We start from the raw sequence: 16,398 nt of genomic DNA on the forward strand, positions 1-16,398 counted from the left end.
CCGCATGGGCAGACTGTCTGGTTTCGACAGACTGTCACTACCCGCTACTGGACTCGACCCCTGCTTGGATGACTACCCGCTTCTAGAATAGATCCTGGCTTGGATGACTACCTGCTTCTGGACTTGACCCGGCTGTTCCTGATTTCGCTCCTCACTCTTGCTGTGCATTTATTGTTGTTGCGCTAATAAACTGCTTTAGTTTACTTGCATCTTTGTGAGGTCTGGTTTCCTGGCACCCTGACACAATCAGTCTATGTGGAACTGAGTGTAGTAAGGGGTTAAAAGTTGTATCTGCTCTCACTGCTCCTTCCAAGTGACATGTCAAGTTCCACACACTCTCAATGCTGGATCATTCACTTGCAGTCTCTGGCAGCTCTGGCCACCTCAGCAGCTGGTAGGTCCTCCCTCTGTAGTAGGAAGACAGGCTCTAGAAGCAAGTCCCCTCTGAGCGAATTTCTCTCTCAGATGGGGCTGTAGCACATCCCACAGCAGATCCTCTCAGCACGACATCCCCTTGCATATGACCCTCAGTGTCTCTTTTATCTGGGAAAAGCAGCCACTGTCAAAAACTTAAGCATAAAAAATACAGTTTACTGTGTTTCAGTTATGAATGAACACCAATCGCTAGCGATTATTCACTGTGTTCCTTTAGAAAAGGAAGGGACCGGTAAATTACATGTTTTCCAGCCCTTTCCCCCTGCTCTGCATCTTAAATTGATCCCTGCAGGGGAGGAAAGGAGGGAAGCTGGCAGTACTGTGAGGGGGGACCAGGAAAGCACAAAGGGGGGAATCTGAAAAGGAGGGACAGCGGGGCAACATTTACTAGAACCAATCCCCTTTCATCTTACAGCAGCTAAATGTTGAGGGGAGGGAGAGGAGGAGAAACAGGCTTTCAGCTGCTGCAGGAGGAAGGAGGATCAGTTCTAGCAAGCGCTGCCTCCACTCCTGTCCAGGTTCCGGGGGTAGGTAAGGAAAGGACATGATTTACCTGTCACCTGCCCGCAATCGACGGGTTGCTTAACCCTGTTCTAGAGGGTATTTAATACAGGATTCTATATGGGCTTTATGCTAGCATTGACAGGGATTGTTGTGACCAGTATATTGTTCTCTGTAAAGTGCAGCACTTTAAAATGTAAAAATTATATAAGCCACATTTATATTTTTCCAAAATCAAATTGCATTTGTTAAAGTGTAGCTAAAGGCAGTTTTTTTGTTTCATTTCGGACAGAGTAAGGGAGGGTTATAACCATAGCTGAGATTTCTCTTCACTTCCTATGCCATAGCCAAAACAGAAAGTGAGAGGAAATCCCTCAAAAGTGAGGGAATCCCAGGTTGTCACCAAGGTCACCAAAAGTAGTGTCCCCATTGGACAATTTCCCCTCTATTACTGTTTTGGGGACAATCCTAAATTTGGGATTTTCTTTTACTTTCCCTTTTATGATAACAGTAAACAGAACAAGCAGAGAAAGTGAATCTCCCTAATGAGGGCACAAACAGTAATAAAAACCTGACTGCTGTTCTAACCCTTTCTCCTCTCTATCCAAAACTAAAAAAGAAAAATTGTCACTAGTTCCATTTTAAATTTTAAAATACATTTTATATCCTTGATATGATAAAGACACATAAACTCACCCTAATTGCAAACTTTCTGCATCTTTGAAAAAAAGAAATGTATTAATATACATGGTTGCTATGGTGCAACATAATACTCTAAAGTCTAATTGCTATAATGTCCCCTCAGGGAAATATTCCCTTTTTTAAATTATGCACATTATTAACAATGGCAACATGCAACTTCTTTCTTATTCTATGCCATCACTTAACTGCAGTCATCAAATCAATTCCTGGGTCTGTAAAACTCAGTGTATGTTGTTTTTTCCCGTTACATGATGTTCAATTCACTACTGAGTGTTGATTCAATCAGAGCTTGCAGATGTCATAAATCCTGCAGGTACTGTGCAGCTTTATGGTCTGCGGCTATAGTCCTGAACTGAATTATAGCCTTAGAGCTGTAATTGGAAGCGGTAGCGGATATTTATAGAGCATGGAGAGTGAGTGAATTGCAAAAGTGTGTATACATCCTTTCTAGATGTGAGCTCTTATAAAGGCAAAGACTAAAACAACCTATCTGGCATACAATAGCATTTTCTTTTACTCTGCTTTATCAAAAATCATTTTGTTTAAAGGGTTTAGCAGTGCTGCTTTTATTAGTTAAGCAGGTGGCAGGTAGTTCTCAAGTCTACACATTAATGGAGGGGTAACCATTTTTATGTCCTAAATTTGCAGAATTCATGTAGTGTGCTGACTGTAGGCAGGGCTTCACAATTTGTATGAAACCAAATAGTCCTTGCTATAGAGCAACATTTCTTAACCTTTGTATCAGTCACAGCATCTTTTAAAATTATGCAAAATCTTGAGGAACCCCATTCTCAAATGTAAATTTTACTTATCAATGGGAAGCCTGAGGATAAGATGATGCACACAACCGCCATGATGATGTTAACTTCACATCACAAGCACATCCCTCATATCAGCGTATCAAAGTCCCCCTTTTTTTTTTATCAAAGTCTTCCTTCATGTCAGAGGCCCTCTATCACATCAGAAGCCCCCATCATGTCAGAGATCCCCCTTTATGTCAGAGTCCTCTCTTCATGTCTGTGGCTCTCATTACATCAGAATTCCCCTCTATACATCGAAGCTCCCCTATATATGAGAACCACCCATCACTTTAGAGTAGCCCCATGAGTCCCCCATTACATCAGGGTCCCCCCATCACTGAGTCATCTCATCATATTTAGAGCCCCCCAATTACACAGTCTCCCAATCACAGAGCCCTCAATCACACAGTCCCTATCACAGGCCTTCCTAATCACACAGTCCTCTCTTCAAATCAGAGGCCTACATTTTTGCTCCAGAATTGCAGCAGAGGACAGGAACTAGAGTAAGGTCTGGAGGAGGTAGATGTCCATCCTCTACTGAATGTTGGGGGTGGCCCTGCCCTTGATAAGCATCATACATTGCCAAAGTGCAGGCTGGGCAGCTGCCAACACCAAAGCAATGATTGACACCATGCATCCTGACTTTAGGCGTCCTTGGTATTATAGTGCTGGCAGCCGGCCCATTGGAAAGTAATGATGCTAATCAAGGGCAAACTGGTATAGAAACACTGCTATAAAGAAGCTACATAGTACAGTATTCCAACTACAGCCCTGGGAAATATTTTGCAGCAAAGGTTGTCCTACACCTATCAGCAGATACTTCCAAAAGGTTCTGTGTGTGAAATGTTTTTCTGCTGCCATGTTCATGCTCTGAGGTTATGAGGTTATTCAGACCAACTATTTTTATGTGTCAAAGCTACATGTTACAATGTAGAACTGTGGCAATGTGCCCTTAGGTTCACCTGCTGAGCTGGTGGTTCCTGAGAAGGAAGAGTGAATGCTGCTGGACAGGTTTTCCCACTAATTTCAGGAAGTTTACCGCCCCCTGCAGGTCATACCATATAAATAGGGGCTCTTTAGTACCCTGAGAGGTCTGCCTGGAGAAAGACTGCCAAAATGTAGCCATTATGCTGCCGGTCTAAACCACCCCTTGGGGGGGAGCTCTTGTGTATTTACTGCTTATTATAGACTCTTGCCTTAAGAAGGACTCTTTATTGATTTAGCCATCTGCCTAAGGTGAAACTTCCTAAATGGGGCACTATGTAGGTGCACTAGAGAACTTTGTACAGAAAAGTGTGTGGAAGATTCAGTGAAAGATCTTTACTGGTCTGAAGTTTCTAAAGGGGTGCATGTAAGGCATATTCAATGAACAGGGCTTACAACAGGGGACTGAAGAGGCGATACAGTACAGAAGTCTAACGAGTAGAATGCTGTCCAGAGGAGGCTTTATTGTCATTGCTTATGACTACCATATTTGTGTCACATGCTAATGCAGCCCACTAACTCAGAAAACAGATGACATGGCAGAGGTGACAGATGCTCTGGTAGTGAGGGGGTGTTATGTTTGGCTCTTTTATTAGTGACCATTTCCCCACATACAGGGACTGACCTCATGGCACAAACCACCTAGGGTCCTAGCTTTGGAGTCACAGGTGATGTATTGAGGCCTCAGGAGTAGAAAAGGCATGCAGTTATGAAAAGGTGATGGGACTTATGATTTAGTGGAGACTAGTACAAGCTCCATGGTACTGGCTTAGAACTGCTGCACACCTGGAAGGAGAGGTTGCCTTTAACAGTCCAATGTTCTTTAGTGTCAACAGTGTAAGAAGTATGGCCATGGATGGAAGTGTTAAATGTGCAAGTGCTCTGCTCCTTTTTAAGTCTTAAATATTGCCTTAATGTTGATTTCACATGACTGCGATTGTACCTGTGTTACAGGCAATAGCGAGTACAACTCTATAGAGTCCTCGCTAGGACGCCTTAAGCCCCCCACACATCAAGCACTTAAAAAAGGTACTTCATGAAGAAAAAGCTTGCTTATTTTCTTATCTAAAAAGCAGCAGCAGCACAGCATAATCAATGAAAAAAATGTATTTTCGAGTCCACACTAGCTGTTTGTCAAGCCAAACAAGTACAAATACAAAACACCAATCTAAGTCTAATCAAGACTTTCCGTGTTTATCGGCTTATAACACACACAACCGTATAACATGCACCTTCACTTTAAAAAGGGAGGTTTCAGGAAAAAAACATTTTAAATATTTAAAAATAACAGTACACAGTCCCTTTTTATTAAACAGCCCACCTGCACTCCCAGGAGACCCCCAGTCTCCTGGGACAGCCCTGCCAGCGTACTCTAAAGTAAAAAAAAAATCACTGCCAGCCCCTTTTTTATAGATGCTTCCTACAATGTGTCACTGTTATTGTAAACTGATGCCTCTAAATACCTTATTAGCTCCGTTCTTTCATGGCCGGTCATGTGACTGCTCTCCTCTGACATTTAATGGTCGGTCATGTGATCGCTCTCCTCCACCAATCTGAAGCTACACTCAGAGAAAGAGGAACGGGAGGAGCAGAGCAGCCAGCGAGAACAAAGCTAACAAGGTATTTAGAGGCACTGTTTTTTCAATGACAGGGATATAATGTAGGAAGGATCTAAATAAATGTCTGGTGTGACTTTTTCTTAACTGCAGAGTACGCTGGCAGGGCTGTCCCAGGGCCAGGAGAGGCGGGATGGCTGGCCTGACTCCCCCCCAATGTGTGGCAGGACCGCCCGACCCCCGCCCCCCCCCCCTGGAAAAAACAATATCGCCGTATAACACGCACCTATTGTTTGCATTATATTTTCAGGGGAAAAAAGTATGTGTTATACGCCGATAATTACGGTAATTATTTAAAAAGTCAACCCCCCAAAAAGAAGAGGCAGACCTGATGGAGAGCCTTCAACAAAATGTAAATACTGTATCTTAATTGTACACAGGCAGCACATTCATACACCATGGGTTATAGGACACTGGATTCTGCATAGTTGCTTATCTTGGCACGACATGTTGAGGCAGCCACCCGGTGCTATATAGGTCCAGGGCCGTAGTCCGTCGCTATGTAACCCAGTCCCTGAAGACCCTTTTGGGGCAAAACCTGGACTTTATAAACTGTCTAGTATTGTGGACAGGTTGGACAGCGTCACCCTGACCTTTACTTTAAAGACGGGGCTAAACCAGATGAATGACCAGGCATTACCTCACACCACTGGTTACACAGTTTAACACCACTTCCACCTAGAGACCTTATAAGGTGCTCAGGCTTTTCCTCCTGCCCTTTTGCCATGAGGATTTGTTACATGATTGTATACATCTGGTTTACTACGTACTCCATACAAATATGCTTACCCTATTTCTAGCACACTACTTGAGTACCCCCAATGGGAATACCCTCACTTGGAGCTTCGACAGAAAGCAAGCAAGATTAAGTAAATTCAAAATCGCAGGCAAAAATTCACTTTACCAAAGGCCCACACAACACTAAACTTAATGACAATTTGTTGCTTGCATCAAAGCACAACCTGGTTTTAACACCAATGTCTGCATCCAGTTCTAGCTCTATTTTAGGCGCAGCTTTTTTTCAAACCCAGATGATGTTACATCGAGTAAATAGATACACTGCCTAACATGTCTCTCTTTAAATTTCCTTATGCCTGTGGAACGATGACAAACTACAGTACATTAAATTATCCATAGGTGACCCGTAAAAGCCTTTATTTCCAGGTTATCAGTTTATCAGTTTAGAGTTAAACAGGAGGTCTGTCACTAGTATTACTGCTCTCACTCTGACATTCACAGTGATAACTCACATGTGTGGTGTGATCACCATTTACATATGCATGTGGGACCTACGTGCACTTTTGACATTTGTCTGGTACTAGCATTATTGCTCTCACTTTGACATTTGTGGCGATAATTCACATGTGTGGAGCGATCACCATTAACATATGTGTGTGGGACTTACGTGCATATTCACATTTGCATGTGAGTATGAGGGGACGTGGTGCTGTCGTTTTCTTTTCAAATGTATTATCTTTAACATAATGTAACTTGTATATATACTTTGTATATACTATATATAAATATATATAATATATATATATATATATATATATATATATATATATATATATATATATATATATATATATATAATATATATATAATATATATATATATATATTTATTTTTTAATCAACTTTATTGCTATCAGAAGAGATAAACAACATCCCTTGTGATAGCTGGGGCAGTGACAGGTCCTCTTTACTGAGAGATTTGGGCCTATGATCAACTTTATTGCCATCACAAGTGACAAAAAACATCCCTTGTGTAGCTGGGACAGTGACATGACCTGTCACTGCCCTCTGCCCTCAAAAACCAAGATTTTTTTGATCAAAAAAAGATTTTATTGTGCCACATAAACATACAAAATAAAGATTTTAACATAAGAAATGATACGTAAAGGGTGTACAATACATAATCTAGGATCACGCAGTAGCACTAAATTAACTAATGGGATCTTATGACACATTTAAACCCAGAAGGGAGTTGAAATAGAAGAAAAAAAAATAAACAAAAATAAGAAACCCAGATGGCCAACAAGCCATATATCATGTCTGATCACTGCCACCTCACCATCTCTCAGGGCTATTTGTACTCTAGTAAACAAAAGATCAGTACATAAGGCATTCACACAAGAAATGGCTGAGGGATAGGTAACTCATAGCTATTGCATTCTAAAGGCAAAAAATTCCCATAGCATAATTATCGTTTACACCTGTAGTAGCCTAAGCATAACCAATTGTGGTGGTACTAGCCCTGGGGTACTTAGCCAGACCTGCCAAATAGAAACAAACTTATTGAAGGCGTTCCTGTGCCGATAAGTCAATTGCTTCTTTACGAGTATGCATTTAACTTCTTCTACCCATTGCTTTTTGGTGGGAACATGAGAGGAGAGCCAGAGTCTGGCTACCAGCTTCATCTATTGCACCTAGGATACATATTTTAGGGTCCAAGGGAACCCTTACCATGTATACTGCAAATATGGTTTCAGTTATTTCCCTCCAATAATAAAGAAGTTTGGGACAAGGCCAAATTAAATTACTTAATGTGCCCTCCTCTATGCAACATTTGGTGCACAGAGAAGAATCCCTTTAACCCCAACTGTGCAATTGAATGGTGGTTGGTGGTACAATATGCCCTATGTAGCAAAAATAAATGTGACAACTTGTGTGACTGCGAGACAGAAATAGCGGGAGTAGACTGCAAACACTGCTCCAAAGTTTCCTCGCTTATGACTACAAGATCTCTCTCCCAGCCACATCTTGAAGGTAACGATGCCCAGTCTTGTATTGTCGTCAACAGAGTAGAATATATATATGAGATTGTGCCCTTTCTAATAGAACTATAAGCAAATCCTTGCACCAAAGGGTGGGACGATAAAGCTAGGGTGGATTTATTCCCTTGGGCTTGTAAGGCATGGCATAACTGGAGGTACCTATAGAACTGAAACCTGGGCAAGTTAAATACCTCCTGGGGATCTGAAAATGATTTCAAAACATTTATGATATATAGTTGTGAAATCAGTTGAATACCTGCCATTTCCCATATCTTAAACCCCTCCAGTTTGTATACTTCGCCTAAGATTGGATTGTGCCAAAGCGTAGTTTCCTCCAAAAAAGCCTTCCATTCTCAGATTGCTTTTAACTGTGGCCCAAAGTTTTCACAAAAGAGTTATTGTCAGTGCTGACTTTTGGAAATTGGGAAATCCTGTTTCCAGACCAGCTATGACAGTGGGGTTTGAGGTACCTGTAAGTAATATGGTGCTTATCGGGTCTGATGCATCCGGCAGTCCACATCCACTATAGTGCTGGAGTTGGGTAGCGTAGAAGTAGAGCTTAGGGTTAGGCACAGCTGCACCTCCCTTATCTTTGCCATACTGCAATGTGGAAAGGCGAATTCTGGCAACTTTTTTTTTAAATTTAGGGACCTAAAGAGTGATTCAACGCAGGTGAACCATCTGCGGGGTACCCGCTGTGTGGAATTGTGTAAGATATAGAGCAATTGCGGGCTCAAAAACCAAGATTGGTTTGATCAGAAGCTTTACAAGCCAGTAACAACTTATAAGCAACAAACTGAAATTGAGACTGACAAAATCCTTGTTTCTTCCAGCTTCATTCATTAACCGCTTGCCGTCCGTCCACCATCAAATGATGGCGGAGTGGTGCGGCTATTGTTCTGGGCCGACATCATATGACGGCGGCCCATTCAGGCAGGGCAGGCGCGCGGTCGTGTGCACGCCACTGTGCACTGTCGTTGGCGGCCTGTCCCCGAGACACAGTGCGTCACCTACAGGGGGGAAACAGCCAATGGGCATGGCTGTTTACCACGTGATCGGCTGTGATTAGATCTTTACCACGTGATTGGCTGTAAATCCATTCACAGCCGTTCACAAATGTAAGCAGTAACTTACTGTTACTAGCTCTTCTCCCTTAACACACCATTTCCAGTGTGAGGAGAGAAGAGCCAGGAACAGTGAGTTACTGATCTGTGTATCTTGTCAGTGTAAAAGCACATGATCAAACCTGTCCTCAGCCCCCCCCCCCCCATTTCACCTGTCACCCAACAGTCACCTCATCAGTTCCCATAAAGTGCAATTCTCACCCATAAAGTGCACCTGTCACCACCAGAGACTGCCATCAGTACCGTCAGTGGTGCACCTGTCACCCATCGGTGACCATCGCCCGTCGTCTGTTACCCATCAGGGACCGTCACCTGTCACCCCATCAGTCATCGTCACCTGTCACCCCATCAGTCATCGTCACCTGTCACCCCACCAGTGACCGTCACCTGCTACCTCTCAGTCACCTGCCACCCATCAGTGATCATCAGCAGTCAACTGTCACCCGTTGCACAGCCCATCACAGCCATTATGTCAAAAAGAATGTACAGCAGCGAGGAGGCGTTTCAGATCCTCTCCATGACTGATGAGAGCACTGGGGAGTTCTCATCAGATTCCAAATCCAATTCGGAATTTGAAATTGTCAATAGTAGCGGATCGGCGATGGACTCGGAGGAAGAATGGATCCCTCCTAAAAGGGCATGGCGCTCTGGAAACCAGGCAGCCACAAGCGATACCCCCCAGGATCAAATGACCAAATGCTTCAGCCCTACTTGGCAACAAGAGAGTCCAGTTTCTGGTACAAGAAAATCGCAATTTACTTATTTCATTTGTCCTTTTATGATGCATATGTTATCTACATCAAATCCACTGAAAGCCCCACCCCCTTCCTAAAATTAATCGAAGAAACTGTCACGTCCCTCATCTATCAACAAGGACCCCCTCCAGAAAACCTTCGCTCTGATGCTGTTAGCCAACTTCATGAGCGCCACTTCCCAGACAACCTTCCACCATCTGAAGCAGGCCTGAAGATGCCAAAAAAGATGCCGTGTATGCAGCAAAAGAGGATTTCGTAAAGATACCAGCTACCATTGTCTGGACTGTCCCTCCCAACCTGGCCTGTGCGTTGGAGAATGCTTCAGACATTATCATACATCCATACAATATTAGCCCATATTTTAATAATTTCCCAGTTTTCATCTGTGCTGACCATTTTCCATGTTTCCTTATATAACCATGCCATTGCCTTCCACATAAACTGACCCTGGCCTGTTTTTCCAGTATTCTTCTGCCTACCATTTGGACTGCTTCCCCATGAACTGACCCTGGCCTGTTTTATCAACTACTCTTCTGCTTACCGCTTGGACTACTTCACCGCGATCTGACACTGGCCTGTTTGACCAACTACGCTTTTTCCTACTGTTTGGATTGCTTCCCTGTGAACTGACCCTGGCCTGTTTTATCAACTACGCTTCTGCCTGCCGCTTGAACTGCTTTCACGTGAACTGACCCTGGCCTGTTTTATTGACTATGCTTCTGCCTACCGCTTGAACTGATCTGTTGCCCTGCTACTGTAGTACAAAAGAAGTAGTGGAACCGCACCCAGGTAGATGAAAACAATTGGAATACTTTATTCTTCAAATCAAAATGTGAACAGACAGTGCAGGGAACAGGTAATCCAGGTTAACGCGTTTCACGGCGCACACAGCCGCTTACTCATAACCGTAGTGGTGGATCACGGAAGTCGGTTTGATATACAAATTCTAATTGATGATTAATTGCAGGTTTGTATCATCAACTTGGTGTTTCTCAATTGAACAACCGACAGAACCGTGATTCAGCACCTGGGATTATTTAAACATACATATAGAGATGCTCCATTGCGGAACAAAACAAACATAACAATGAACATAAAAGGTTTAAAGTTGAAAAAGTGTGTAACATGAATAATTCTGACTATAATAATAAAATCATGTTATGCAAGGGAAAAATCCATATCGACATAATGCAGAGGAAGAAAAATATATACAACAAAATATAAATATCAAGACAGGATATATATAAATACATAATAATTGCATTGATTTCCTCTGTTATCTTATGCAGATGTTGAGTCTCCAGACATGCCTGCATGCAAATACAATGGAAAAAGAACAATATTGGATAAAAAATATATAAAAAAAAAAAAAAAAATATAAAAAATTGAATAATGTTAGGAAAAAATCTTTTTAGGAATGTAAACAGTTTAATTTAAATGATTCGGTTTATTCCTAAATAAGTACCAAAAAACTATTTTTCTTTGAATGTGCATGTGTAAAACATGTACGGAAAGTGCATAATGTATGCATGTGTACAAGAAAATCAAATGCAACATAGTAGCATACAAGCACATATCCGCACTTGCATAGGTAAAGTATGTGAAAACGTAAAAAATAATAATAATGACATATATGTACATGCAGAAAAAATTGCATATATAAAACAAAAATTGTCCTATACAAAATCGTGCATATACATATAAAAGGTGTACGGCTGTCAAACCCTAAAAGTGATAGAAAGTGAAAGTGAATGTTATGCGAGATTGCTCAAGTTGGCAAAAAAAGTTGTTTAATGAAAATTGTGAATGAATAAAATTATATATATAAAAAACAATATTTATGCCAACTGGAAAAGTGTCAATAAAGTGACGAATATAAGAATAAATATAGAATAAAAGCGTAAACAGTGATAACCGACAATACATAATGTGGAGTGTGCAAAAATGACCAATGAAACCCAAATGTGGTGCAAATAAACTAATGAGAAAAATGTGTATGTAGTAGTTAGTATGTGATGGTCAAAAAATTGTGATAAATGTTTGAATATTTTAATAAAAGAATATATATGTATATGCATAAAAAGGACAAAAAGGACAAAATTAAAAATGAAATTATAATAGAGCATGTCTGGAGACGCAAGATCATGGTCGAGATGGATATGTCCCATATACACAATGTACATATACCCGTTGGAAAAAAGAACAATCAAAGATCCATGGACCATTGCAGACAGAGATAATGATATCTACATGTGCTACACTGATAAAGGACAACAATGTTCATCGAAGGCAAACGCAAAAAATAGAAATATAACTAAATAAATAATTGTTTAATGCCAACGAAGCAACGAGTTCATGGGACCAAGAACCAACGGGAAAAAGTTGAATGGAGGACCCTCATAGCTGTAATGAGAACAAGTGATCAGAATAATCAGTGGCCGTATGTAATTAATTTCATATAAATTGTAAAGTATAACGATGTGGTCACCTATTACAAAGAACCCCCAAGCGAAGACACTGTGATTAAATGAAATAAATAAATGTGTGTGTTCGCTGTTGTGACAAGGACTTGGCATATCAATGTTATATGAGAAGTTGAGCTCAAACTGGGAGAGGGAAAGAAATAATAAACACTGAACGGATGATTAATGGATGTTTGGTAAACATCAAGGGAAGGGAGTCACTCATAAAAATGAGTACCTTAGGAGCACCTTAGCGATATTCGCACCTCTAAATCTACTAATATAGCCAAGCACTTTAACAACATACATCAAGGAGATATGTCTTTAGTACAGGTCCAAATCATCGACCGTGTCACCAGACCCCTTAGAGGTGGTGACATTTTTAAATCACTTTGCAAAAAGGAGGTGTTTTGGATCTTTAAGTTACACACACGGATACCTCATGGGTTAAACTGGGAATGGGATGTCACCCATTTTTATGAGTGACTCCCTTCCCTTGATGTTTACCAAACATCCATTAATCATCCGTTCAGTGTTTATTATTTCTTTCCCTCTCCCAGTTTGAGCTCAACTTCTCATATAACATTGATATGCCAAGTCCTTGTCACAACAGCGAACACACACATTTATTTATTTAATTTAATCACAGTGTCTTCGCTTGGGGGTTCTTTGTAATAGGTGACCACATCGTTATACTTTACAATTTATATGAAATTAATTACATACGGCCACTGATTATTCTGATCACTTGTTCTCATTACAGCTATGAGGGTCCTCCATTCAACTTTTTCCCGTTGGTTCTTGGTCCCATGAACTCGTTGCTTCGTTGGCATTAAACAATTATTTATTTAGTTATATTTCTATTTTTTGCCTTTGCCTTCGATGAACATTGTTGTCCTTTATCAGTGTAGCACATGTAGATATCATTATCTCTGTCTGCAATGGTCCACGGACCTTTGATTGTCCTTTTTTCCAACGGGTATATGTACATTGTGTATATGGGACATATCCATCTCGACCATGATCTTGCGTCTCCAGACATGCTCTATTATAATTTCATTTTTAATTTTGTCCTTTTTGTCCTTTTTATGCATATATACATATATATTCTTTTATTAAAATATTCAAACATTTATCACAATTTTTTGACCATCACATACTAACTACTACATACACATTTTTCTCATTAGTTTATTTGCACCACATTTGGGTTTCATTGGTCATTTTTGCAAACTCCACATTATATATTGTCGGTTATCACTGTTTACGCTTTTATTCTATATTTATTCTTATATTCGTCACTTTATTGACACTTTTCCAGTTGGCATAAATATTGTTTTTTATATATATAATTTTATTCATTCACAATTTTCATTAAACAACTTTTTTTGCCAACTTGAGCAATCTCGCATAACATTCACTTTCACTTTCTATCACTTTTAGGGTTTGACAGCCGTACACCTTTATATGTATATGCACGATTTTGTATAGGACAATTTTTGTTTTATATATGCAATTTTTTCTGCATGTACATATATGTCATTATTATTATTTTTTACGTTTTCACATACTTTACCTATGCAAGTGCGGATATGTGCTTGTATGCTACTATGTTGCATTTGATTTTCTTGTACACATGCATACATTATGCACTTTCCGTACATGTTTTACACATGCACATTCAAAGAAAAATAGTTTTTTTGGTACTTATTTAGGAATAAACCGAATCATTTAAATTAAACTGTTTACATTCCTAAAAAGATTTTTTCCTAACATTATTCAATTTTTTATATATTTTTTTTTTTTTTTTTTATATTTTTTATCCAATATTTTTCTTTTTCCATTGTATTTGCATGCAGGCATGTCTGGAGACTCAACATCTACATAAGATAACAGAGGAAATCAATGCAATTATTATGTATTTATATATATCCTGTCTTGATATTTATATTTTGTTGTATATATTTTTCTTCCTCTGCATTATGTCGATATGGATTTTTCCCTTGCATAACATGATTTTATTATTATAGTCAGAATTATTCATGTTACACACTTTTTCAACTTTAAACCTTTTATGTTCATTGTTATGTTTGTTTTGTTCCGCAATGGAGCATCTCTATATGTATGTTTAAATAATCCCAGGTGCTGAATCACGGTTCTGTCGGTTGTTCAATTGAGAAACACCAAGTTGATGATACAAACCTGCAATTAATCATCAATTAGAATTTGTATATCAAACCGACTTCCGTGATCCACCACTACGGTTATGAGTAAGCGGCTGTGTGCGCCGTGAAACGCGTTAACCTGGATTACCTGTTCCCTGCACTGTCTGTTCACATTTTGATTTGAAGAATAAAGTATTCCAATTGTTTTCATCTACCTGGGTGCGGTTCCACTACTTCTTTTGCATTGATCCGGATGGCGGGTCTTACCAGCACCAGGTCGGACTGATACACCTGAGCGGCTCCATTTCTCTCATTACCCTGCTACTGTAGTACACAGGGGTCTCACATATGTGAGGTGCTCCAGAATTGTTTTTCCGGATGAAGAAAACCAATTTTTTGGTTCTCTCCGAGTTTTGTAAATTCCGGATAGGGTCTGGAGTCCGAAGACTTCAAAGAGATTTGGGTGGGAGAAGCCTCTTCCCCTGTCCCCAGGTCTTACCTGACCGAGGCCCTTAGCCTGCTGCTGACTTACTACCATCATGTCTCTGCCTGCTGCATGAAATTAGCTGTAGCAAGAGGCAGTATGTTTATGAAGGGCTGGAGAGCAGTACAATGAGTGTCTGCAGGTAACAGTATACAGGACCAATATTATGTCTGTGCTGACCATGTCTCTGCCTGGACACTTCCTTTGGACAAATGCTGTGGCTGTGCTGACAATATCCCAGTATTGACTATAGAGGATATTCCTGCCTGCTGCCTGGAAAATTACTATTGTATTTGCTAAGCATGTCCCTGCCTGCTGCCTGGACCGATGCTCTCCTCTGTGGACAACTGCACTACTAAAACCACAGGTAATACCTTTTTTACACTTTCCTTAATAGAATGTATTTTGTAGTGTAATTATTGGTATGTACATGCTATGTGTTAGAAATATGAGGGGCCTTCAAAAAAGATAGGTTGTCAGGAAATTAGATGTGTATTTTATGTTCTCAGAATGCCTGATGGTGCTACTTGAATGTTGGGCCTCTGTATGTGGTCAGGCTGTGTAAAAGTCTCACACATGTGGTATCGCCATACTTAGGAGGAGTAGCAGAATGTATTTTGGGGTGCAATTTTTGCTATATACATGCTATGTGTTAGAAATATTGTATAAATGGACAACTTTGTGTAAAAAAAAATGTGTTTTCATTTTCTTTCCACATTTTCCAAAAACTTGTGGAAAAAAAATGACACGTTCAAAAGACTCATTATGCCTCAAAGATTATACGTTGGGGTGTTTGCTTTCCAAAATGGGGTCATTTTTTGGGGGTTTCCATTGTCCTGGTGCTCCAGGGCCTTCAAAAATGCGATAGGTTGTCAGGAAATTATATGTGTAATTTATGCTCCTAGAATGCCGGACGGTGCTACTTGGATGTTGGGCCTCTGTATGTGGCAGGCTGTGAGAAAGTCTCCCACATGTGGTATCGACATACTCAGGAGGAGTAGCAGAATGTATTTTGGGGTGCAATTTTTGCTATGTACATGCTATGGGTTAGAAATATTGCATAAATGGACAACTTTGTGTAAAAAAAAATGCATTTTCATTTTCTTTCCACATTTTTCAAAAACCTGTGGAAAAAAATGACATGTTCAAGACTCATTATGCCTCAAAGATTATACGTTGGGGTGTTTGCTTTCCAAAATGGGGTCATTTTATGGGGGTTTCCATTGTCCTGGTGCTCCAGGGCATTCAAAAGTGTGATAGGTTGTCAGGAAATTATATGTGTAATTTATGCTCCTAGAATGCCTGAAGGTGCTACTTGGATGTTGGGCCTCTGTATGTGGCTAGGCTGTGAAAAAGTCTCACACAGGTGTTATCGCCATACTCAGGAGGAGTAGTAGAATGTGTTTTGGGGTGTAGTTGCAAGTATACATATGCTGTGTGAGAGAAATAACCTGTTAATACCACAATTTGTAAAAAAAAAAAAAAAAATCTTAATTTTGAAAAAAATGTGGGAAAAAATTACAACTTCAAAAAACTCGCCATGCCTCTTATTAAATACCTTGGAATGTCTACTTTCCAAAAAGGGGTAGTT

This window comes from Pelophylax lessonae (assembly GCF_965119305.1).
Source record: "Pelophylax lessonae genome assembly, chromosome: 3".
In the NCBI taxonomy this organism is placed as follows: Eukaryota; Metazoa; Chordata; class Amphibia; order Anura; family Ranidae; genus Pelophylax; species Pelophylax lessonae.